Below are 25,460 nucleotides of genomic sequence, written 5' to 3'. Positions count from 1 at the left end.
CTCTCAAGAAAGTTGCTTGTGCCCCCTTCTTTCCCTCCCTCCCTCTCCCCCTTCTCCCCTCAGCACCCTCCCCCTCTTTGCTTACTTATTGGAAGAGTAATAAATATTGGGCCGACGGGCCCTTCTCACAGCTACAAAGCCTACCTGTAAGCGAGCTCAATAATTAGCAGTCTTGAAGATGATATATGACTTTCATTACCCTTTGGGACTGGAGACTAAATGAGGACAGAGCTAATTGCCGTGCAAAGCAGTTTGGCATGAATGAGAAAAATGCAGGCCCTGTCTCCTGCCAAAAAAAGGGCCCTATTGCTGCTCTGATCTCAAGGCTGGTTTCTGCCGCAGGAGTTCACTCGGTGTCCATAAATCATGGGCTGCTTACAGCTCGGCTGACCTTAGTCGTCAGCGGGCTGTGCGCTGAGTGACAGATCCCAGCCGACTGCACTGGAACTTCAACTCTCTCCTTTCTTCTCCTCCTCCTCGTCCTCTTCCGCCTCCTTTTTGCACTGACCAGAAAATTAAACCCAGACTCCTCAGCTTGGGGAGGCCTGGGCTGGGGGTGGCGGCTGCTGACTTGCTTTGGGTTCTGGATGCCCGGGCCCAGCTGCTCACTCCCTGCACACTGTCTCCCCCTCCTCAAAACGTGTCCTGGACCCCGAGGCCGGCAGAGGATGGCTCTCTCCATCCTCAGGAGGAGGCAGGCCCCTCCTGCAATGCTCCAGGCTGAGCTTCTGTCCTTGGTTTGCCATCGAGACAAATGTGGCCTCTCTGCTGGCCGCATGTCTCCCTCTCCCCCCACCACCCTTTCAGGAAGTGCTTCCCTTCCCTTAAAGGGGAAGGACTGACAGCAGCCACATGTGTGTCTGCAGCTGACAGATGTGCACAAGCCATGGAGGGCGGAGCTACCCAAGGCAGGGCCACTGTGATGGGGGGATGGGACACCTCCTAGAAATATTCTCTTCTCCACCCCTCAGCCCCACTGCTTGGTCACTCCTCAAGGAGCCCTGCTGCTGAGGGTCCAGGTGGGAAATGCTGAGTGTGCAAAGCACCATGCCCGTCCCCTTCCACTCACTTCCCTGGGGCGGGGGGAGTGTGTCCCTCCCTTGTGGGCAGACACCAATTTCACAGTCAAGAGTTGAGCTCCCTGGCTTTTCTAGGGCAGTCACATAATTAATTCTTAGTGTGGCCAAATTATATTTGACACTTAATTTAAAACTCAAGGTTCCATAATGCAAAATCCTCTCCTGGCAAGAAGGGTGACATGCACAGTGAGTGTGTGTGTGACTTGACAGCCAGGGTTGGAGGGGTGGTTCTCTGTAACTCCCAGAGAGGGAAGGGGGCTGACTTTTATTGAACAGCTACTTTACATCCAGGGATTCCAGAATAACTTTCTTGATTCCTCATTATCCCATTTATTTCCTCATTCCCTTCACAACAACTCTATGAGCAAAGTACTACTTATTGCCTCTAAAGTGCAGACAAGGAAACCAAGATCCAGCAAGGTTAATTCACCCAAGGTCATCCTGTTAGGGAAGAGGCCAAGCTGGGGTTCATGATCTTGGGAGTCTCTCAATTCTTTGTGCCATTCAATTCCTCCTTTAAGGATAGGGACAGGGGTTCCCCAAACTGGAAGCCTCAGCTGCTTCATAGAGGTGGGAGTCAAGGCCAGACTTTGGCTGTGTGTCACAGAATGCCCGCTACAGCAGCTTAAACAAGTACAGGTTAATTGTCTCCTGTAACAAGAAGGCCAAGGCAGGTCGTCCAGGACTGGTGCAGCTCAACAAGGACTTCAAGAACCCAGACTCTTTGTATCTCCCCATTCCATCATCCCTGCATTCTAGCTTCTCGCCTTCTGGTTACAAAGTGGCTGCTGTACCACCAAGCATCATGTCTTCAGTCCAGGGAGGGAAAAGGGGTTAGAGAGAGGGAAAAAAGGAATTCTCCAGTCAAAACTTTGTCTTTTCGTTTGGGAAGAGGAGCCCTTCCCAGCAGACTTCCCCACGGGAAGGTGGAAACCAATGTGCTAGAGATCAAGGGCACCAAAATGGAAGCCTTATCATCTTATTCATACATCCCACACTCTTGCTTGATAAAATCTTTGACAGACAAATTGATTTAGGCTATTATAAGGGGGTTGTTCCTTTCCCACCTCCACCTGCAGCTGGGGCAGGACAGGGTGTCCCCCCGACAATGCCCCAAGCCTGTGGCACCCATGAGAAAATTCTCATCACTGTCTCCTTATCCAATTAGGGGCAGATTCACTTGCTGGGAGCTGCATCTGTCAGTAAGCAGGCAGGAGACAGGTAGAACCTAAATCAGGGCCACTGGGGCTGGCGGGTTGCTACACAGTAACAGTAACCAGCTTACTGCCAATCCCACCGGATTCCACAGGCCATTTCTGTGCTCCTGGCTGCTGCTGTCACTTGCAGATTTCTGATATCTCCCAAACCTTTCTCAAGAGGCTCCTCCATGTGGATGGGAAGGATGGTGGGAGGTTTCTGAGTGCTATGGTCCCACCTCAGGCCCTCCGGGTGCCAACTGGGTCACATCTCCCTTTCCTCCAGACCCCAGTGGCTTCTCATAACCTTGAGAATAAAACTCAAACGCTTTACCTTGACCTACGAGTAGGGTGACCTGTTATCCCAACATTATTATTAGTAGCACCCCTTTCGGTCTCAAATGTGTCTTAGTCTGGATGATAAATTATGTGGTCACCTTATCAAGCAGTAGGCTCTGCATGTTCCCTCTCTTTGTCCCCAGGCTCCTCTCCTCCGCTCCCTCTGGTTCACACACCTCCCTCCAGCCAGGCAGAGGGTTCACTGAAGGGGCCAATGCCTCAGGACCCCACCGGGAACACGCTGTCCCTGCTCCCTCTCTAGCCTAGTTCTACTCAGCTCTCAGGTCTCATTTCAGTGTTCCTTTTTCAGAGGTGTCTTCCTTTATCTATCCCCCAGGAACCTTAATTCTATTATACCAATGCTGTTATTTTTCTTTATTGATAGAATCATCCATTTGAATGACATGTTTGTTTAATATCTGTTTCCCCACTAGATTGTAAGCAGAGACCCCTGCATCTCCAAAACCTAGCAGAGGCTGTTGACCCACGACTGTCAAATGAATGAATGAATGAATGAATACACGATGTTTCTCCCAAATGCATACCTCCACCAGGTTCACTGCGATCGTCTGCAGTGAGAAGTAATTCTGGCACAATTGGAGCTTCCCAGCAACATAACACGTCACTCTGAGCTGCCCGTCACAGGAGGAGCTTAAACAAAGGCCATCATAGAGTGAGAGATACTGCACTGTAAGACTTTCCCTGCACCTGGTTCTCATACCCCCTCAGGCAGGATATCAGCCAGATTGCCGCCAACTCCACAGCGCTATCTACAATGCCTCAGTGAACATGTCCATGCCCCTTATGGATGTGTGAGAAAATTTCCCTGGAATACAGATTTCTCAGGTCATTAGGGATCTATATACCTAATATACTTAATTGGATTAAATCCCCCCCCCTTTTCTTGGTCTGCACAAGTTCTAGAATTTTAGGGCCAATTATCTGTCCTGACAAGTGGGGCCTTAAACCAAATTTAATTTGATTTTTAAAATACACCTTTCTTCTATTCCAAGTATCATGGAAACTTTGCCACCTGCTATGGACACAGCTTTATGTGCTATTGTCCACCCTTAGAAAAAAAGGCCTCAGAATGAGCTGGATGCTGTGGAGGTGGCCTGGGCAATGTCAGCCTTTGCTTACCTGCTGGCATGAGTGACAAGGGCAAAAGAGGAAAAGCAGAGAGTTCTGGGAAAGGCCAGATGGCCTGGAAGTGTGATGGCACTGGCTCCCCTGGAGGCCAATGGAAAAATCCACAGTGCAAAACACCAGGTCGTGCTCCTCCAAGGCCTGGCCTGGGCTGGGCTGATAGCAACAACCAGACCCATCCTAGGCCCAGAGAGACCAGCACTCAAGCCAGGAACCACAGAAGGGTCAGCCTGGGGCCTATGGGATTTCTGTGTAAGGGAAAGGAGAGACAGGGTCCCTAGATCAGCCCCAGCTGACTCAACACAGGAAAGCCATTCTGCTCCCCACCCCGTCTTCCCAACCTGACTACAAAAGGCAACGTCTGCTTGCCTCATCTGCAGGCTGTACCCAGGCCAGCACAGGCCTCATGGACTCTGGTGTGGGACATCCAGAAATTTGGCAGAGTGATTGTATGAGCAGCCTGGAGTTTCACCTGAGCAGACAAAAGGAGGGACCCTGTTCCAGGGGGCCAGCCACAGACAGCTTCCCAGACTCCAGCAGAATGCATTCAGACGTGCAGACAGATGTGCAGTCAGGGAGAGCAGATACACAGCTACGGGCACAGAGATGCTCACCCTTTTGTATAAACTGACCCTTCTTCTTCCAGCCAACCCCATAACCCACCTCAGTCTCCTCCAGAACTGCTAGCCTCCCGGTTTGACGGCACTATTGCTAAAAGCCAAAGGGCACTGAGCGCCCTCCACTTCCACCCAAGATAGAACAACAGGGACTGGATTTACCCTCCCACATGAAACAACTAAAACATTGTACAAAGTATATGAGACAATTTTCGAGCCACTGAACATACAGCAACCGAGATGGGAAATCAGCAAGGTGAGCCATGCACTTTCCCCAAACCACTGCCTTGAGAGAGTTTCCAGGATGCCACAAAGGGAGGAGGAATCCCAGGCAGAGCTTAGTTAATGTGATGAGTTAAGGAGATGGAGCTAAGATGGTCTCTGAGGAAACCCGGGCACCTGGCATTTGCAGGATAGAGCCCTGGAGAGGAGAGGGTTGCACAGAGAGACAACCCAAGAGATGAGCACCTCCCCCTCAGGTACTCAGCAGAGTACTGAGCAGTGCGTGGTGTATAAGGATGCTACCTGAGGCCAGGGGAAGAACTATCAGAAGAGATTAGAAGGCCAAGAATATTTTTGGTTTCCAATAGGCATTGGGTAGAGTACTTAGAAGGGTCTTGTCTGAGCAGTGAGACAAGATTAGCCCTAGATTAACACTACTCTGGTTCTACCTATCAAATCTTAAAAGCAAGACTCAGAATGATCAAACTGTTTCCAAGTAACAATGGCATCTAGAACAAAGCTCAGGAAGACTTATAAGAACACAAAGCACGCAAGAAAGTAAACTTCAAAATGTCTGGCATCCATCAAAAGTTACCACACATGCAAAAAAGTAGGAAAGTGCAACCGATGAAGATAAGAATCAATCAGTAAAACCTGGAAATGATGCAGATATTAGAAGTAGCAGACAAGAACACTAAAACACTTATCATAACTGTATCCATATATTCAAAAGCTAGAGGAAAGAGCAAACATGTTGAGAAGAGACACAGAAGACATAAAAAAGACCCAAATCAACTCTAGAGAAATAAAATTGAACTAATCATCAATAAACTGTGGAAAAACTCAAGCAGCCTTATATGTGTGTGTGTATATATATATATATATATATATATATATATATATATATATACACACACACACATATATACATATATATGTATATGTACACATACATACATATAATATATATTATATGAATATGTATATGAATATTATATGAATATATCCCTAAAGGAAAGGAGAAGGGAAAGAAGAGATAATGGCCAAAATTTTTCATCAACTTACTAAAGCTTACTCAAGAAGAAACAGATATCCTGAATATTCCTATATCTATTATAGATATGTATTGAATTGGAATTTGTAGTTATAAACTTCCCAGGCCCAGAGACTTCACTGGTGAATTCTTTTTTTTTTTTAATAGATCTTTATTGGAGTATAATTGCTTCACAATACTGTGTTAGTTTCTGTTGTACAACAAAGCGAATCAGCCATATGCATACACATGTCCCCAGCTCCCCTCACTCTTGAGCCTCCCTCCCACCCTCCCTATCCCACGTCTCTAGGTCATCGCAAAGCACCGAGATGATCTCCCTGTGCTATGCTGCTGCTTCCCACTAGCTAGCTAACTATTTTACTTTCGGTTTCACTGGTGAATTCTATCAAACACTTAAGTAAGAAATAATACCAATTCTACACACTCTTCCAGACAACTGAAGAGGATAGAATACTTCTGAACTCATTCTATGAAGCTAGCATTACTCTGATACCAAAGACGTTATTAAAAAAGAAAACGGGGGCTTCCCTGGTGGCGCAGTGGTTGAGAATCTGCCTGCCAATGCAGGGGACACGGGTTCGAGCCTTGGTCTGGGAAGATCCCACATGCCGCAGAGCAACTGGGCCCGCGAGCCACAATTACTGAGCCTGCGCATCTGGAGCCTGTGCTCCGCAACAAGAGAGGCCACGATAGTGAGAGGCCCGTGCACCGTGATGAAGAGTGGCCCCCGCTTGCCACAACTAGAGAAAGCCCTCGCACAGAAACGAAGACCCAACACAGCCATAAATAAACAAAAATAAATAAATTTAAAAAAAAAAGAAAACGATTGACCAATATCCCTTATAAAACTTGATAAAAAAATTCTTAACAAAATTTTAGCAAATTGGGTCCATCAATATGTAAAGAGTAACATGTCATGACCAGGAAGGGTTTATCCCAAGGATGCAAGGTTGATTTAACATCCAAAAATCAATTAATGTGATACACCACATTAATAGAAAGAAGGGGCTAAAAGCCAGTTGATTATCTCAACAGATGCAGAAAAAGAATTTGACAAAATCCAACACCCACTCATGATGAAAATTCTCAAGAAACCAGAAACAGAAGGAAACATCTTTGACTTGATAAAGGGCATTATGGAAAGTTCACAGCCAGCATCATAATTAACGGTGAGAGGCTGAATGCTTTTCCCTTAAGATCAGGAACAAGGTAAGGATGTTAGATTTTGTCACTCCAATTCAACATTGTACTAGAGATTCTAGACAAGCCAATAAGGCAAGGAAAGATTTCTAAGAAGACATCTTAGGAAAGACTGGAAAAGAAGAAGCAAATTGTCTTTATTTGTATATGACGTGATAATCTATATAGAAGATCCCTTGGAATCTACAAAAACCTACTACAACTAATATGTAAGTTTACCAAGATTACAGGATACAAGATCAATTTCAAAAAAAAACAATTGTGTTTCTATATACTAGCAATAAACAATTGGAAATTAAAATTGAAAAATATCATTTACAATAGCAGCAAAAATATGAACTACCTGGGGATAAATCTAACAAAAGATGTGTAAGCGCTGTGTACTAGAAACTACAAACCACTACTGAAAGAAAAATAAACAAGAGCCAAATAAATATAGAGAAATACCATGTTCATAGGTCAGAGATGGTTAGGATGTCACTTCTCTGCAAATTGATGTACAGAATCAAAGCAATCCCAATCAAAATCCTAGCAGGCTTTTTTCTAGAAGTTGACAAGCGGATTCTAAAATCTATATGGAAATACAAAGACTTAGAGTAGCCCAGAAAACTTGGAAAAAGAACAAAGTTGGAGGTATAACACTACCTGATTTCAAGACCTATTATAAAGCTACAGTTATCAAGATAGTGTGATGGTGACATCAAGGTAGACAAATAGATCAATGGAACAGAAAAAGACCCACAATAAGCGAATAATTAATCTTCAACAAAGATGTAAAGGTAACTTAGTGGAGAAAAGATAGTCTTTTCAACAAATGATGCTGAAACAACTGAACACATATATGTAAAAAATGAAATTCAATCAATACCTCAAACCATGTGCAAAAAACTAGATCAATTAACACCCATCCTTCTGAAACTATTCCAAAAAATTGCAGAGGAAGGAACACTTCCAAACTCATTCCATGAGGTCATCATCACCCTGATACCAAAACCAGACAAAGATACCACAAAAAAAGAACATTACAGGCCAATATCACTGATGAACATAGACGCAAAAATCCTCAACAAAATACGAGCAAACCAAATCCAACAATACGTTAAAAGGATCATACAACATGATCAAGGAGGATTTATCCCAGGGATGCAAGGATTTTTCTATATCTGCAAATCAATCAGTGTGATATATCACATTAACAAATGGAAGAATAAAAACCATATGATCATCTCAATAGGTGCAGAAAAAGCTTTTGATAAAATTCAACATCCATTTATGACAAAAAAAAACTCTCCAGGCTCTTCCTAGAATAATGCATATGCACACATTTTGCATATACAGACCTCAGATTAAGAGCTTATGTTGGGTGGAATGAATTGGGAAATTGGGATTGACATATATACACTATTGATACTATGTATAAAATAGACAATTAATGAGAACCTACTGTATAGCACAGGGAACTCTACTCAATGCTTTGTGGTGACCTAAATGGGAAGGAAATCCAAAAAAGAGGGGATATATGTATATGTATAGCTGATTCACTTTGCTGTACACTAGAAACTAACACCACATTGTAAATCAACTATATTTCAATTAAAAAAAAAAAACAAACTTATGTTGGAGGCATTAAAGGAGTCCATGAAAATAAAAAAAAAAACCTCTCCAGAAAGTGGGCATAGAGGGAACCTACCTCAACATAATAAAGACCATATATGACAAACCCACAGCTAACATCATACTCAACAGTGAATAGCTGAAAGCATTTCCTCTAAGTTCAGGAACAAGACAAGGATGTCCACTCTCACCACTATTATCCAACATAGTTTTGGATGTCCTAGCCATAGCAATCAGAGAAGAAAAACAAATAAAAGGAATACAATTGGAAAAGAAGAAGTAAAACGGTCATTGTTTGCAGATGACATGATATTATACACAGAAAATCCTAAAGATGTTGCCAGAAAACTACTAGAGTTCATCAGTGAATCTGGGAAAGTTGCAGGATACAAAATTAATATACAGAAATCTGTTGCATTTCTATACACTAACAATGGAAGGTTAGAAAGATAAATTAAGGAAACAATCCCACTTATCATCAAATCAAAAAGAATAAAATACCTAGGAATAAACCTACCTAAGGAGGCAAAAGACCTGTACTCCGAAAACTATAAGACACTGATGAAAGAAATCAAAAGTGACACAAACAAGTGGAAAGAGATACCATGTTCTTGGATTGGAAGAATCAATATCATCAAAATGACTATACTACCCAAAGCAATCTACAGATTTAATCCAATTCCTATCAAATTACCAATTGTATTCTTCACAGAACTAGAACAAAAAATTTTTTAATTTGTATGGAAACATGAAAGACCCCAAATAGCCAAAGCAATCTTGAGAAAGCAGACCAGAGCTGGAGGAATCAGGCTCCCTGACTGCAGACTATACTACAAAGCTACAGTCATCAAAACAGTATGGTGCTGGCACAAAAACAGAAATATAGATCAATGGAACAGGATAGAAAGCCCAGAAATAAAGCCACGCGCATATGGTCAATTAATCTACAACAAAGGAGAAAAGAATATAAAATGGACAAAAGACAGTCTCTTCAATAAGTGCTGCTGGGAAAACTGGACAGCTACATGTAAAAGAATGAAATTAGAACATTCTCTAACACCATAACAAAAATAAACTCAAAATGGATTAAAGACCTAAATGTAAGACTGGATACTATAAAACTCCTAGAGGAAAACATAGGCAGAAACTCTTTGACATAAATAGCAGCATTATCTTTTTGGATCCATCTCCTAGAGTAATGGAAATGAAAACAAAAATAAACAAATGGGACCTAGCTTAACTTAAAAGCTTTTGCACAGAAAAGGAAACCATAAACAAAATGAAAAGACAACCCACAGAATGGGAGAAAATATTTGCAAACAATGCAACTGACAAGGGATTAATCTCCAAAATATACAAACAGCTTATACAGTTCAATTAAAAAAAAAACCCAATCAAAAAATGGGCAGAAGATCTAAAGAGACATTTCTCCAAAGAAGACATACAGATGGCCAAAAGGCACATGAAAAGATGCCCAACATCACTAATTATCAGAGAAATGCAAATCAAAACTGCAGTGAGGTACCACTTCACACCAGTCAGAATGGCCATCATCAGAAAGTCTACAAATAACAAATGCTGGATAGGGTGTGGAGAAAAAGGAACTCTCCCACACTGTTGGTGGGAATGTAAATTGGTACAACCACTATGGAGAACAGTATGGAGGTTCTTTTAAAAAACTAAAAATAGAACTACCATATGATCCTGCAATCCCACTCCTAGGCGTATATCTGGAGAAAACCATATTTTGAAAAGATACATGCACCCTATTGTTCACTGCAGCACTATTTACAATAACCAAGACATGGATGCAACCTAAATGTCCATTGACAGAGGAATGGATAAAGAAGATGTGGTACATATATACAATGGAATATTACACAGCCATAAAAAAGAATGAAATAATGCCATTTGCGGTAACATGGATGGACCTATAGATTACCATACTAAGTGAAGTAAGCCAGACAAAGACAAATATCATACAATATCGCTTATATGTGGAATTTAAAAAAAGGATACAAGTGAACTTATTTACAAAACAGAAATAGACTCACAGACATAGAAAACAAACTTGCAGTTACTAATAAGGAAGAGGGGAGAGGGATAAGTTAGGAGTTTGGGATTAAAATATACACACTACCATATATAAAATAGATAACCAACAAGGACCTACTGTATAACACAGGGAACTATACTCAATATCTTGTAATGACCTATAATGGAAGAGAATGTAAAAAAAGAATATATATACTTATGTATATGTATGTAAAATAATTAGATCAAAATAGATCATTACTTACATGTAAAATCTAAAACTATAAAAATTCTAGTGGGGAGGGCGTCCACGCTGGGCTCGCTGCCCGCTGGCCTGCGGGGTGGAAGCTGTCAGGGAAGGACGTGGAGAGCCACGGTCACCCACGCTCGGGTTCAGCAGTCGCTGCCTCCCACCTCCGGGAGTCGGGACCCAGAGGGAGACAGTCTGACCCTGCCCACCCGTGGATGGCTGCCAAAAAGAAAAAAAAAAAAGACATTAACACATCCCCTCACCCAGGCTGGCAGTTCCAGGGGATATTTGCAAAACGTATGGCCTTTTTACTTTACTTCCTCGCCTCTAACCCCTTTCTGTGCTGTAAAAGAAACTGGCATCCTAACCCCGATAAGGTGGTTTATCGGAGACACTAGTCTGCCCTCTTCTCGGTCTGCCAGTAGTGACTTCTTTTCTCTCTTATTCTCTACCTTGCTAAGGAGAGATGAGAAACTAGGGCTTCCTGTACAGTGTGAATTCCAGAGAATCCTGGAGTTTTCCATAAATACACTCCTCCAAGGCTATCAAGTGATACGTTTTGCTTTCCAGTTTGGTGTGATCATGATGAAATGCCTACTGTTTTGTTTTATTACATCACCTACTCCATTGCTTCCCTAAAATGTGACAATTAAAAGGTGGAGCCCCAAAGGAAAAAAAAAAATTCTAGAAATTTTTGTCACTTTGGGTAGGCAAAAATTTCTTAGATATGACATTGAAAGCATATACATAAAGGAAAAAATAATAAATAGGACTTCAACAAAGTAAAATTTTTCTACTCTTCAAAAGATACTGTTACGAGAATAAAAAGACAAGTCATAGATTGGGAGAAATGTTTACAAATCACATATGATAGAGGTCTTATATCCAGAATATACAAAGAGCTCTCAAAACTCAATGATAAGAAAACAAACAGCCCAATAAAAAAATAATCAGCAAAAGATTTGAACACTTTCCCAAAGAAGTGAAAAATAATGAGAAATGAGAAATAATGGTCAATAGGGAAATGCAAATTAAAACCACGAGACACCATTACACACCTATTAAAATAGTTCAAATAGAAAAGATTTATCATACCAAGTGTTGGTGAGGATATGAAGGAACAGGAACTCTCATACATTGCTACTAGGAATGTAAATTGGTATGACCACTTTGGAAAACAGTTTGACAGTCTCTTTAGAAAGTTAAATATATACCTAGCATATCCAGCCCACTCCCAGATATCTGCCCAAGAGAAATGAAAGCATAGGTCCATATAAAGACTTGTAGACAAACATTTATAGCAGCTTTATTTGTAATAGTCAAACCTGGAAAATAGTCAAATATCTATCAACAAATGAATGGACAAACAAGTGCTGTGTTAAAAGAACAAAGTACCAAAGAGATATATACCCATGTTCATAGCAGCATTACTCACAATAGCAAAAAGGTAGAAGCAACCCAAGTGTCCATTGATGGATGAATGGATAAACAAAATGTGGTATATACATGCAATGGAATATTATTCAGCCTTTAAAAAGGAAGGAAATTCTGATGTGTGCTACAACATGAATAAACACTGAGAACATTACGCTAAGTAAAATAAACCAGTCACACACACACACACACACACAAAATACTGTACGATTCCATTGATATGAGGTACCAAGATTTGTCAGATTCACAGAGACAGAGTGTAGAATGGTAGTTGCAGGGGCTGGAGAGACAGGTGAATGGAGAGGTACTGTTTAATGGGGACTGAGTTGCAGTTTTGCAAGATAAAGAGTTCTGTCGATGGATGGTGGTGATGGTTGCACATCAGTGTGAATGTACTTAACACTATTGAACTGTACACTTAAAAATGACTAAGATGGTAAATTTTATGTTATATGTATTTTCACAATTAAAATTTAACTTTTTTTTAAGTGCCATGAAAAGGAAGAGATTCCTTATACCTTGAAAGAATCCTAGAAAGCTTCCTGGAGGAAGTGTCATTTGAGTTAGACCCAGGAAGGAGAGTAGGATTTACCTAGAAAACAGGAATTGTCCATCCCAGGCAAAGGACAGCTCAAACAAAGGAAGGGGCGCTGGAGTGGGCTGAAGGGTGTGGGGTCAGAGAGCCAGCAGCCAGGAACCTGGGGTTGGAGGGATGAGGTTGAAAAGTAAGACGGGACCCACCCCACGAGGGCCTCCCAGCCTCTGTTAGAGAAGAGAGACTTTTGTAAACATCAGCTCTGAACAAGCCAGACCCACAGCACCATGGCTCCATCAAGACGGCCATTCGGAAGGAAAAGACTTGGGGTCGGCTCTGGATAGTCGTCGAAAAATAAACATGTCCCTGGACATTCAGGAAACGCTCTGCGAGGCTGTGTCCAGGCAGGGCTGTTTGCTTATTTGTGACTTTCCTGCTTTCCATCACCCTGTCAGCGGCCACCCTGCCCCCGTCCTGACCCTGACACCCGGCTGGCCGGGCCTCCGTCATTGGCTTCAGAAGAAAACTGGTCCCTAGGAGGGGAAGGAAGGCAGGAGGGGCAGCAGGAGTGCACGTGTAGGGTCAGCAGTAAGTGTGTGTGTCAGAGTGCATTTGCACACAAACTGGTAGCATTGTGAGTGGCACAATGTGTGTGTGTGTGTACATGCATATGTGTCACACCAGAGTAGATGGGGGCCTGGGTGAAGCAGTGTGGACTCTAGGCCCAGATGGGCTGGGTTCAAATCCAACTCAGGCAAGGGACTTAGTCTCTTTGTGCCTCAGTTTCTACATCTGTTAAATTGGAAAAATAATATTACCTATCTTACAAGGTTGTAGTAATGACTGAAACCAATTCATGAATGAAAAGCACTTGATCAAATGGTGCCAGTACACAGTAAGTGCCTAATAAGTGCTAGCAAGTATTATTCAAAAATAGACCTGTGTGTGTGTGTGTGTGTGTGTGTGTGTGTGTGCGTGTGTGTGTGTGTGTGTGCACCAGTGCATGTCGATATGCGTTCTGAGTATGGAAATGTGTGCAGCTTTGCAGTGAATGGGCATGAGTGCTCTTGAGGCTGCACATGCTAGGATTTGGGGAAAAGCAGCCATAACCAGTCAGGGGCTGGTCCCCTGGGTACTGCTTCCCAGCCTGGCACCCAGTTCTGAAGAGCCTGGAACCAGCCTCCCCATGGAGGCAAGCAAGGCCTTTGGGCAGCTCCCTTCTCCACAGCCCCCTGCCCTGGGGAGCAGCTCCCACGCTGGGCTGCCTTCTTCCTGCCTTGAGCTGCTCAAGCCTCCTTTGTCTTTCCACTTCCTCAGGCTGCAGGGGTGAGGGTATTTTTTTTCTATCAAAGGCCACTGACCCTAAAAAGGAATCAAGCAAGGGTCAGCTACAAAATCAACTTAATCTGGGGGCTGTTTTTCCTTAAAAATGCCGAAGGATCTCAACTCTTCTGCTTTTTAAATCAAGAAGAATAAGTAGCGCCAATTCTAAAAAAAAAAGTCTTCAACTTTATATTATATGAAATTGCTTTATAAAGGGTAAATCACTTTACAGATGTGAGGAATTCTTCTCTTTTAGAGGTACAGCACAACCCACCAGCGCAGTGGAGGAACCAGTAAGAGGGGGAAGAGAGACAGAGAAGAAAACCCCTGATCCTGGCTGGAGCTGAGAAGTTCATCCGGGATGAGAACTTCAGATCCAGCCTTCAGTGTGAATCTAACCAGTGTTGGGCTGACCACGGCTATCTGTTCTTGAACTGCTCTAACTCTCAAACCTTTAGAGGTTAAATTCTAGATGGAAACAGTGGGCTTTGGAATCAGGCTGGCCTGGATTCAAATCCCAGCTCTGCTGTCACCAATAGGGCCACCACGTTAAACACCATGTGTCTGCAATTGTGTAACCCAGGGACCTACTTACCAGGTTTGTGAGTTGGGTTGTAGTGGGATAAAGGCTGACCCCCAAAAAGATATGTCTATGTCCTTTCTGAGCACCTGAGAGTATTCGCTTATATGGCAAAAGATGCAACTAAGTTAAGGACCTTAAAAAGAGTAGCTTATCCTGTATTATCCAGGTGGGCCCTAAATCCAATGCCAAGTGTCCTTATGAGAGAGAGGCAGAGGGAGATTCGAGTCAGACACGAAGAGGTGATGTGAAGATGGAGGCTGAGATTTGCAGATGGAATAGTGATAGTTCTTTCCTCCTAGAATTTTTTTTGAGGATTAAATAATGAAATGACCATACAGCTAGCTGTGGAATTTGGGGATCCTGTTGCAAGATTTGGGGTGGCAATATTAACCCCTCAGTTGTGCCCCAGGAGACACGGAGTGAGCAAGATACAGGATCAGCAACACAGTGAGAATTTTGAGATTGATGTCTGCCTTGGGGGCCTCAAAACCTAATTCTCTGCTGTCCCCACCTCCTGGCAACAGTCTAAAGCTACCCAGTTTCCTTGTCTCTAATTGTCCACCAATATCTATTCTCCCTCTTCTTCCTTTTAGTAGCAGCAACTGCTCTCCAGCTAGAGACTTCATTTCCCAGACTCCCTTGCAGCAAAGCCTGACCCTGTAAGTTCTGGCCAATGGGAAGGGACAGGAACTGATGTGTGTCCTCAGAAGGAAGCTCCTTGCCCCTCCTCCTTCTTCCCATCCTGAAATCTACAAGGTACATTGGTAGAGTCTCTTTCACAGCCAGGCAGATGAGGACAACTTCTAGACATATGCTGTCTGACCCTGGAGCCATTAGCCACATGAGCCTAAATTAATTTAAATTTATTAATTAAGATAAAATAAAATTTAAAGCTCAGTTCCTCAGTCACTCTAACCACGTTCAAGTGTTCAATAGACACATGTGGCCAGTAGCTACTGTACTGGACAGCACAGGTAAAGAACATCTCCATCATCACCAAAAATTCCATTGGACAGCACTGTCATGGAGGATGCAGAGCAACAAGACAGAAGGAACCTGGGTCCTTGGACAACTCTGAGGAGCAGAGTCACCCTGCAGCCTCCGCTGCTCCAACTGCCTATCATCTTACATTTTTACAAGAGAGAAATAAATGCTCTATCTTTATCTGTCAGTACAGCCAAACCAACACCCTAATACATACTTCTTAAAAAATCAATCCGGGCTTCCCTGGTGGCGCAGTGGTTGAGAATCTGCCTGCTAATGCAGGGGACACGGGTTCGAGCCCTGGTCTGGGAAGATCCCACATGCCGTGGAGCAACTGGGCCCGTGAGCCACAACTACTGAGCCTGTGCGTCTGGAGCCTGTGCTCCGCAACAAGAGAGGCCGCGATAGTGAGAGGCCCGTGCACCGCGATGAAGAGTGGCCCCCGCTTGCCGCAACTAGAGGAAGCCCTCGCACAGAAACGAAGACCCAACACAGCCAAATAAATAAATAAAATAAAATTTAAAAATCAATCCATTTTCCATTTAAGTTAGCAGAGGTAGTTTCTGTTGCTTGCAACCAACAATGTTGACTGTTGCCAAAATGAGTAAAATAAGAAATGTAAAAGAGGGGCTGTTGATGTGGTCTGGGGGAGCACTGAGGACTTTCTTGAGAAAGTGCTGTTTACGCTGAGACCTCGGCCACTTGCTCTGTCCACAGCAATAGGACCAGATTGAGCTCTTTGAGTCATGCAGTGCCCAAGCCAAAATGGTACACAGGATGTAAGAGAGGATGCTCCTCTCCACAAACGTACCTAGGTTTATTCACCCACAGGAAATGGTTGATCCCAATTCTGAGGCAGGGAATGGACAAGATGAGCCATATCATATCAGCCAGCAAGGACTCTTCAAAGACCACTAGGGTGGCGTCAAAAGGACTCGGGAGCCAACTGAAGTGTTCCCACTGGACAAAGATGGGACAAGTAAGACATCAATAATAAAACTAACTGCAATGGATTGAAATCCACCAAATATGTTTAAATCTATGAGTTCATAATGATACTAAAAGCAAGCAAACAAACAAACAAACTCAGGAGGAGGATAGGAAACTAACTCACTCTTTTAAAGACTGGTAGAAAAAAGGATAAATCCAGCTTTATCCTGCCTTTCCTATATGAATTGTACCACTGAGAAACCAAATAGTAGGTAAGGAGAAGTTTCTCTTTGCTAACAAATGCAGAAGGAATAATGATAGTTTTTGCAGCCCCTTATGAATTTATGGATCTAGACATTGAGTATCACAAAAAGAAAGACAACCAGACACTATGTGTCTCCTGATGGAATAACATACCACCACCGACATAGCCTTGCCAAAAACAGAAAAAAACAAACAAACAAAAAAACTGAACCTGATCAAACCTCGAGACCCAACTTTCAGTTTACAGGAAATTCAGAGTCCAGAGGAGATTGCTAAACATACAATTGGAAAATTCAGCCTGTGAGAAACTTTTCTGAACAACAATCCAGTTTCTTCAACAAACCAACTTCAAGAAAAAAGAAAAAAAAAAAAAGAGGAGGAACTTATGGATTATAAAAAGACTCAGATGGGACTTCCCTGGTGGCACAGTGGTTAAGAATCTGCCTGCGAATGCAGGGGCCACAGGTTTGAGCCCTGGTCCGGGAAAATCCCACATGCCGTGTAGCAACTAAGCCCGTGTGCCACAACTATTGATCCTGCGCTCTAGAGCCCGTGAGCCACAATTACTGAGCCCACATGCCACAACTACTGAAGCCCACGTGCCTAGAGCCCATGCTTCTCAACAAGAGAAGCCACCACAATGAGAAACCCACTCACCACAACAAAGAGTAGCCCCCGCTTGCTGCAACTAGAGAGAGCCCGTGCACAGCAACCAAGACCCGACGCAGCCATAAATAAATAAATAAATTTTTTTTTTTTTTTTAAAAAAGACTCAGAGATATATCAACTAATCACAATGTGTGGCCTTATTTAGATCCTGACTCAGACAAACTAAAATTTTTAAAAATAAGACATTAATGGAGCATTTGGAAATCTGGATAATGACTGGATATTTGATGATCTTAAGGAATTACTATTAATTCTTTTAGGTATAATAATGCTATTTTCAGATGAAATATGATGTGTGGAATTTGCTTCAATATAAGCTGGAAAGGGCAGAAGTGAACGGGGATGTGAATGAAAAAAACAATGGCCATGAGTTGATAATTGTTGAAGTCGGATGATGGGTACACAGGAGTTCATTATACTATTCTCTTTTGGGATAGTTAAAATGTTCCCTTTGACATTTTCTTAATGAATCCTTTGGTATCTTCGTCTGTTTGAAATTTTCTAAAAGTATATTAAAAAAAATAATTTGCTACACACAAAATCCCAGGACACAAACCAGAACAACTGGACTGAGGCAGATTTTAGTCTCTGCTGCCTTCTCTGCCCCACGCAGAGCCACCTCCCCTGCCACCAGCCGACCCACCGGTCCCAAGCCTGTCCCACGATGATTTTTATCTCAGGGACCTCAACAGCCTTCCCTGCCACTGGGTCTTTTTAGTGTTGTTTTAATAATTACTTTATTGAGATATAACTCACACATCCCACGATTCATCCGCTGTAAGTGTTCAATTCAATGGTTTTTGGTCAAGTCACAAAAATGTACAACCATCACCAAGTTAGTTTCAGAACATTCACAGCATTTCACATACACGCTCCCAAAGTTCTGAATACCTTCAAGTCTTGGTCCTTTCTCTCCCAGAAGGTTTCTGCAACTTTCATGCCAGTTTTCCTGCCATGTTGCCAGTTCCCTGTATCATTTATCCCCCGACACACACACACAGTAAGTGCCACCTCACTGGCCGCCCCACCACAGAATGGTGGCCTTCCAAGCCCAGGCTCAGCATGAGAAGAGACCTGGAGGCATGAAGCTGTGAGCACTTGGGGTCAACAGGAGACCTGAAGTCATTCACAGGTGAAAGAGGAAGCAGGGGATGGAGAAATCCAGGCGGGGCTGAGGAGACTGCACCCGAGTGGACCCCTAGCACTGCACGGGATGCAGGTGCCCCTGCCCAGAAGGAGGGGCGCCTCCCCCTCTGCCCTCCTCCCAGGCGGGAAAGCCATCACCACCCCCTTTCCTGGCCTCCTGCCCCACTCCTGAGGCCTGCAAATCACACGAGCCACTAAGCCCGTCCAGTCACACCTTTCAAAGCAGTAGTTTCCTTTATTCAAAGACAAGAGACGTTTCCACTGGGAGCAGACAGGCCAGGAGCCCTTTCTCCTTCCTGTCCTCCCTTCCCAGGGAATCAATCTTCTTAAACCTTATTCTCCCAGACCATCTGGATGAAAACTGCTCAGGAAATTCAGTCGGGTACTAAGCCCAGTGCTCTCATCCATCTTGCCCTGTCACAGCCCAGCGCTTCGGCCTTAAAGAATCCTTACAGCTTGGGCTGCCATGGGCCTCCTGGCCACAGGAGCAAGCCCTGCCTGCACTCAGAGCCACACCTTCCAGACATCTCAGGAACTGTAAACCACCTTGCAGTTTTCTCCAGCTCTCACCCTCTCTCTGGATCCTTGTTCCCACTCTGCAGTGCCACCCAATTGTAATGTCCAGAGAAGTAATGTGGTACAGCGGGAAAAATTCACAGAGGCGCAAGGCTGGAAGCTTTCTCTGCTGTGTGACTTTGGCCAAGTGACCTGACCTCTCTGAGTCTCAGTATCCCCATCAGTAAAACTATGGTTAATAACGCCCACCTTGGGGAACTGTGGTAGGGTTCAAATGAGATAATGGACTTTAAAATCACTTTCCTCCTCATTTATTCTGCTCTGGCTTTCTTGCTTTTTCCCAGACTCTCCAACCATCCTCCCACCTCAGGGCCTTTGCCCTTGCTATTCTCTATACCTGGAAAGTCTCTCCCTGAATATCCATATGCATAGCTCACTTCCTTCCGGTCTCAGCTCAAAATGTTACCACAGGGCTTCCCTGGTGGCACAGTGGTTAAGAATCTGCCTGCCAATGCAGGGGACATGGGTTCGAGCCCTGGTCCAGGAGGATCCCACAGGCCACGGAACAATTAATCCCGTGAGCCACACCTACTGAGCCTGCGCCCTAGAGCCCGCGAGCCACAACTACGAGCCCACATACTGCAACTACTGAAGCCTGCACCCTAGAGCCCATGGTCCGCAACAAGAGAAGCCACTGCAACAAGAAGCCTGCACACTGCAAGGAAGAGTAGCTCCCACTCACCGCAACTAGAGAAAGCCCCTGTGCAGCAACGGAGACCCAACGCAGCCAAAAATAAAATAAATAAATAAAATTTTAAAAATAAATAAATAAATAAAATTATATATTAAAAAAATGTCACCATGTCAGAGAGGCCTTCCTAGACCAGCCTATCTAAAACAGACACCAGGGAAGTGGGTAGGGCGAGGGCGGCCCACCCGACCCCCGGCTCATGGTCCTGCTCTCCCCACAGTTCGCCATGGATGACGATATTGCTGCACTCCTGGTCGACAACGGCTCTGGCATGTGTGAGGCCAGCTTCGCGGGCGACGATGCTCCCCGGACTGTCTTCCCCTCCATCGTGGGGGCACCCCGGCACCAGGGCGTGATGGTGGGCACGGGCCAGAAGGACTCCTATGTGGGTGATGAGGCCCAGAGCAAGAGGCATCCTGACCCTCAAGTACACCATCGAGCAGGGCATCGTCACCAGCTGGGAGGACGCGGAGAAGATATGGCACCACACCTTCTACAACGAGCTGCGTGTGGCCCCCGAGGAGCACCCCGTGCTGCTGACTGAGGCCCCCCTGAACCCCAAGGGCAACCGTGAGAAGATGACCCAGATCATGTTCAAGACCTTCAACACCCCAGCCATGTATGTGGCCATCCAGGCTGTGCTATCCCTGTACACCTCTGGCCGCACCACTGGCATCGTGATGGACTCCAGTGACAGGGTCACCCACACGGTGCCCATCTACTAGGGGTACGCCCTCCCCCATGCCATCCTGCGTCTGGACCTGGCTGGTGGGGACCTGACGGACTACCTCATGAAGATCCTCACGGAGCGTGGCTACAGCTCCACCACCACGGCCGAGCGGGAAATCGTTCGTGACATCAAGGAGAAGTTCTGCTACATCGCCCTGGACTTCAAGCAGGAGATGGCCACCGCGGCCTCCAGCTCCTCCCTGGAGAAGAGCTACGAGCTGCCCGATGGTCAGGTCATCACCATTGGCAACGGGCGGTTCCACTGCCCTGAGGGGTCTCTTCCAGCCTTCCTTCCTGGGCATGGAATCCTGCAACATCCACGAAACTACCTTCAATTCCATCGTGAAGTGTGACGTCGACATCCGCAAGGACCTCTATGCCAACACGGTGCTGTCTGGCGGGACCATCATGCACCCAGGCATCACCGACAGGATGCAGAAGGAGATCACCGCCCTGGCTCCCAGCACAATGAAGATCAAGATCATCGCTCGCCCTGAGCGCAAGTACTCCGCGTGGATTGGCAGCTCCATCCTGGCCTCACCGTCCACCTTCCAGCAGATACGCATCAGCAAGCAGGAGTACGATGCGTCTGGCCCCTCCGTCGTCCACCGCAAATGCTTCTAGGTGGACGGTTAGTTGCATTACACCCTTTTCTTGACAAAACCTAACTCGTGCAGAAAACGAGATGAGACTGGCATGGCTTTATCTGGTTGGGTTTTTTTTTGTCTTTTTTGATTCGTGTGTGTGTGTGTGTGTGTGTGTGTGTGTGTGTGTGTGTGTGTGCGTGCTTGACTCAGGATTTAAAAACTGGAATGGTGAAGGTGACAGCAGTTGGTTGGATGGAGCATCCCCAAAGTTCTACAAGGTAGCCGAGGTCTTTGATTGTACATTGTTCTTTTTTTTTTTTAATAGTCATTCCAAATATCGTGAGATGCATTGTTACAGGAAGTCCCTTGCCTTCCCAAAAGCTGCCCCGCTTCTCCCTGAGGAGAAGGGCCAGTCCTCGCCCGAGTCCACACAGGGGAGGGTGATAGCACTGCTTTTGCGGAAATTATGTACTCCAAAATTTTTTTTTTAATCTTCGCTTTAATACGTGTTCTTTTTGTTTGTTTTATTTTGAATGGTCAGCCATCGTGGCCCCCCTTTTTGTCCCCCAACTTGAGATGTATGAAGGCTCTTGGTCCCCCTGGGAGCGGGTTGAGGTGCGGAGGTAGCCAGGGCTTACCTGTACACTGACTTGAGACCAGTTCAATAAAGTGTACACATTAAAGAAAAAAAAAAAGACACCACCACTTACTACCACTCATCGCCCACCACCTCCTTTCCTATCTTTTACCCTGCTTTAATTTTCTTCGAAGCCCTTATGTCTACCTAACACATTAGAGAGTAATATGTTTACCGAATGCCTATCTTCCCTACTGGAATGTAAGTTCAGTGAGGGCAGGGACCGTATCTGTTTTATTCTTTGCTGTATCCCCAGTGCTGGGACAGTGCCAGGCACACAGAAATCACTCAATAAATATTGAAACAATGGAGGGATAAATGGCTGACTGCATGAACAAGTCACTTTGCACAGTGCCTGGCCCTTCACAGGTGCTCGGGAAATAGGAGTTATTACTGTTAGTAATTTGGAGGTGCTGAGAGAGGCATGAAAGGGCCTGGACTTTGGGAACAGGTGGGGCTAAAGAGAAGAGAGCTCAGGTGGGACTCAAAGCTACCCGCAGCCTGTCCAGAGGCCACACACCACATACCGTGGCATCCGGCCAAGGCAGGGATTTGCCCTTAGAGAACTCCCTAGCCTGAGGGACCCTCGAGCCCCACTCATTGCAGCGCCCTCCGGGAGCTGCGTCAGGGGGAGGGAGGTAAGGGATTGGGATGCGCCTGGTCCTGAGGATGGACAGACTCTCCCACCCACACCTAGACAAGGTGCCCAGCTACCCCAGCGATGGGGTGTAGAAGAGGCTCTCTGTTCCCACAGGGAGCCCGAGCAGCAGAAGGGACTGACCACCAGGACTAAGTTTGTAGTGGACACCTAGGCCAGGCAGGGAATAGGCCAGGCCCAGGCAGAGGAAGCAGAGAACAGAGTCATGAGTCCGTAGCCCTGAACTGTGCCCCCAGGGGTCTGGAGTTTCTCAGTTCAGAATAGGCTGGGTGTCAGAGTTATGGAAGGAAGAGCAAATCCATGCAGAAAGCCCAGCTCCATCCTTTTAACCATGTGACCGCAGACAAATCACTTAACCTCTCTGAGCCTCCGTGTCCCCATCTGTCAGGTGGAAATAATAATATCCACCTCAAGATGCTTATTAATAATAATAAGAGTTACCATTTACCAGCACTTTGCTATGTGCTGGGATGTTACATTATCTCCTTTGAGCCTCAAAACATCCCTTCCATTAGGCATTTCTATTCTCACTTTACAGAGGAGGAAAGAAGTTCAGAGAGGGTAGTAAGCAGCCCAAAGCCACACAGCTGGGAAGAATCAGAGCGAAACTGGACCCAAATCTGCTGGTTGTAAAGCCCTATTTTAACCACCATCTAGAGGATGCACGTAAGCCCCCAGCAGGTAGCCAGGCACACAGATTCCCAATTGGTGAATTTTCTTCTCCTTCCTTGAGTTTCAGGTCTGGAGGCAGATGAGCCCAGCTATGGGGGCTGAAGGGACAGGAAGCCAGGTGGCCCTTGGGCTGGGCTGAAGCAGCAGCAACAGCCCTCACCTCACTCCCAGCCCAGCACAAGCAGCCCGGGCTGGCTTCCTGCTCCCCATAGTTTGCAAGAAACCCCTTCCCAACACCTCCTCCCCAGCCCGGGCAGGCTGGGGTCATCCCTGCAGAGGAAGTTCAGCCAGGTCAGGCCTACCCCTTTCCCACAGCCCCTCCATGGCTTTTCCACTCACCTCTGGGCTGAGAATCCCCCAAGGCCCCCCACCCAGGGCCTGTGGGGTTACGCTGCCATTGGCGTTGCTCCCTTGATAAGGGACAGCCTAATTCATGTCTGACCCACGCCAATAAATCAGGGAGGGGTGCGGGGGTGGGGACATTCATAAATCTATATCAAACAGCCCCCAAATTATGACAGATGACATGGCAGTCATAAAATTGCACAAGCAAAACTCACCAAGTCATTAATTTCATGGCCGTAGAAAATAAACAGACACATTTTTTCGCAGCCCTAATAAATTTTTAAAAACTCAAAGAATGGTCCATCTGCTTCGAATAATTTTTAATTTCCTATTCTGTCTCATTCCCATTAGCTATTCCACTGAGATATTTGCTAAATTCTTTCATTTACCTCCTCCCATCTGTATTCAATTACCCTATTCCCAAATAGAGTGAGTTTTTGTTTCTCCTAAGCATGGGACAAAATACCCCTGCCTGTACCTTAAAGCAAATGTTATGTGTGTTTTATTATCTGTTAGACCGTACGAGTCATTCTAACTCGATTGCCTGTGCGGAAAGTCTTGGAGAGCAATCTGATTTTGATGTTTTCTGGCTTGGGTGGAAAACACCTGCCCGATTCTCAAAGCTAATCTATTAACGTGGTAAATGCTGTAGCAGATGTTCCTGAGTGAGCGAGGGGCCGCAGTGGGCTGTGACCAGACCCAGAGTATCGGGCACACAGTGGAGATCAGAGGCCAGCAACACCACTGGGGGCCGAGCTGTCACATTTTCTGGCCGGCCCCCAGGCTCTGGCTGCCTGGTGACTCCCCACCGCCTCCCAGGGCTCTCAGCAGCCACTCGAGATGGAAGGACATTTCAAGGTCATCTGGTCCACCCCCAGGAGACCCGTGTTTTTTATAGAAGGAAGACTGAGGCCCAGAGAGGAGGTGTGATTGCCCAAAGTCACACAGCATACTGAAAAAGGAGAACATCCTTAGCGTCTCTAGTGGGTGCAAGGAGCTGAGACAGGAAGAGGAGGGGAGTTCTGTGAGCAACTTTCCCACCAGTGCCTTCCACCTGGGGAAACATCACTTAGGTCATTTCTGTCTATCAGTCTTCTCAAGCCATCTTTGCTCATCCTGCAGGAGCAGTGACAGATGCAGAGACTAGGAAGTGAGCTGAGGGGCTAAAGCCTTGCTCGGGGGTGGGTTGGTTTCAACACACTGATGCAGTGGAACCCGCAAAGCCCCAGGAACGTGGAAGTCCAGGCCAAGCTGCAGATCTGGGAAGGAGCTGGGGTCTCCAAAGCCTCACACAGCATAATCCAGGTAGCTGCACTGTGGGGGCCCACATCCCTGCAGCCCTCGTTATTTCCACGCATGCTGGAGGCTTCTCACTATGGGCAGTTTCTCTGCTGCCTGAGAGCTTTCTCTGGCCTAGGACTCGGGAGACCCTCAGGACAGGCCAGAAGTGCAAGGATTTGACACCTTCAGAAGCAGCCTTAACAACGATGACTGGGAGTTGGTGTATATATCCCCCCTACCTTCTCCCCTCTTGGATGGGACAATTCTGAGACACATCTATACCAGTGATTCTCAACCAGGTACAATTTTGCACCCCCAGGGGACATTCAGCAATATCTGGAGACATTTTGGTTGGATGGTTGCTACTGGCATCTGGTAGAGGCCAGGATGCTGCTTAAACATCCAACAACACCCAGGACAGCACCCCACAACCAATAATTATTCAGCCCAAAATGTCAATAGTGCTGAGGTTGAGAAACCCTGTTCTCTACCCTCTCACAGAGGTCCTCAGCGGGATGGAGCCCCAGATGCCCATAGCAACGACCTGCTCATTTAGGCACACACTCCTGACTTCTCTCCCCTCCTTGGACACCTTCCTCACTCCCCTTCCAGAACTTCCTGAGACCACCTCCCACAAAACTACTTTCACGCGAATTCTTGCCTCA

At 45.5% G+C, this 25,460-nt stretch overlaps 1 long non-coding RNA gene and 1 pseudogene across 3 annotated transcripts in view; one reads left to right on the top strand and one right to left on the bottom strand.

Annotated features, from left to right (window-relative positions):
- Positions 1-25,460, bottom strand: part of LOC309636347 — a 142,621-nt gene that overhangs the window by 97,498 nt on the left and 19,663 nt on the right. The window contains exon 7 of one of the 2 annotated variants that reach the window (XR_014249414.1): positions 5,956-10,970. The exons of the other annotated variant lie outside the window; for it this stretch is intronic. This is a non-coding gene — a long non-coding RNA (uncharacterized lncRNA). Of the gene's footprint in view, positions 1-5,955; positions 10,971-25,460 lie in introns of those variants that run through there. 2 annotated transcript variants of the gene reach the window in all.
- LOC309636329 (actin, cytoplasmic 1 pseudogene) lies at positions 19,713-21,332 on the top strand (annotated as a pseudogene). The gene has a single exon. The product of its transcript is annotated as an actin, cytoplasmic 1 pseudogene (transcript).

Source organism: Balaenoptera borealis (genome assembly GCF_965194805.1).
Source record: "Balaenoptera borealis genome assembly, chromosome: 10".
NCBI lineage: Eukaryota > Metazoa > Chordata > Mammalia > Artiodactyla > Balaenopteridae > Balaenoptera > Balaenoptera borealis.
Note: the sequence above shows the minus strand (reverse complement) of the source record. Positions and strands in the feature narration are given on the sequence as shown.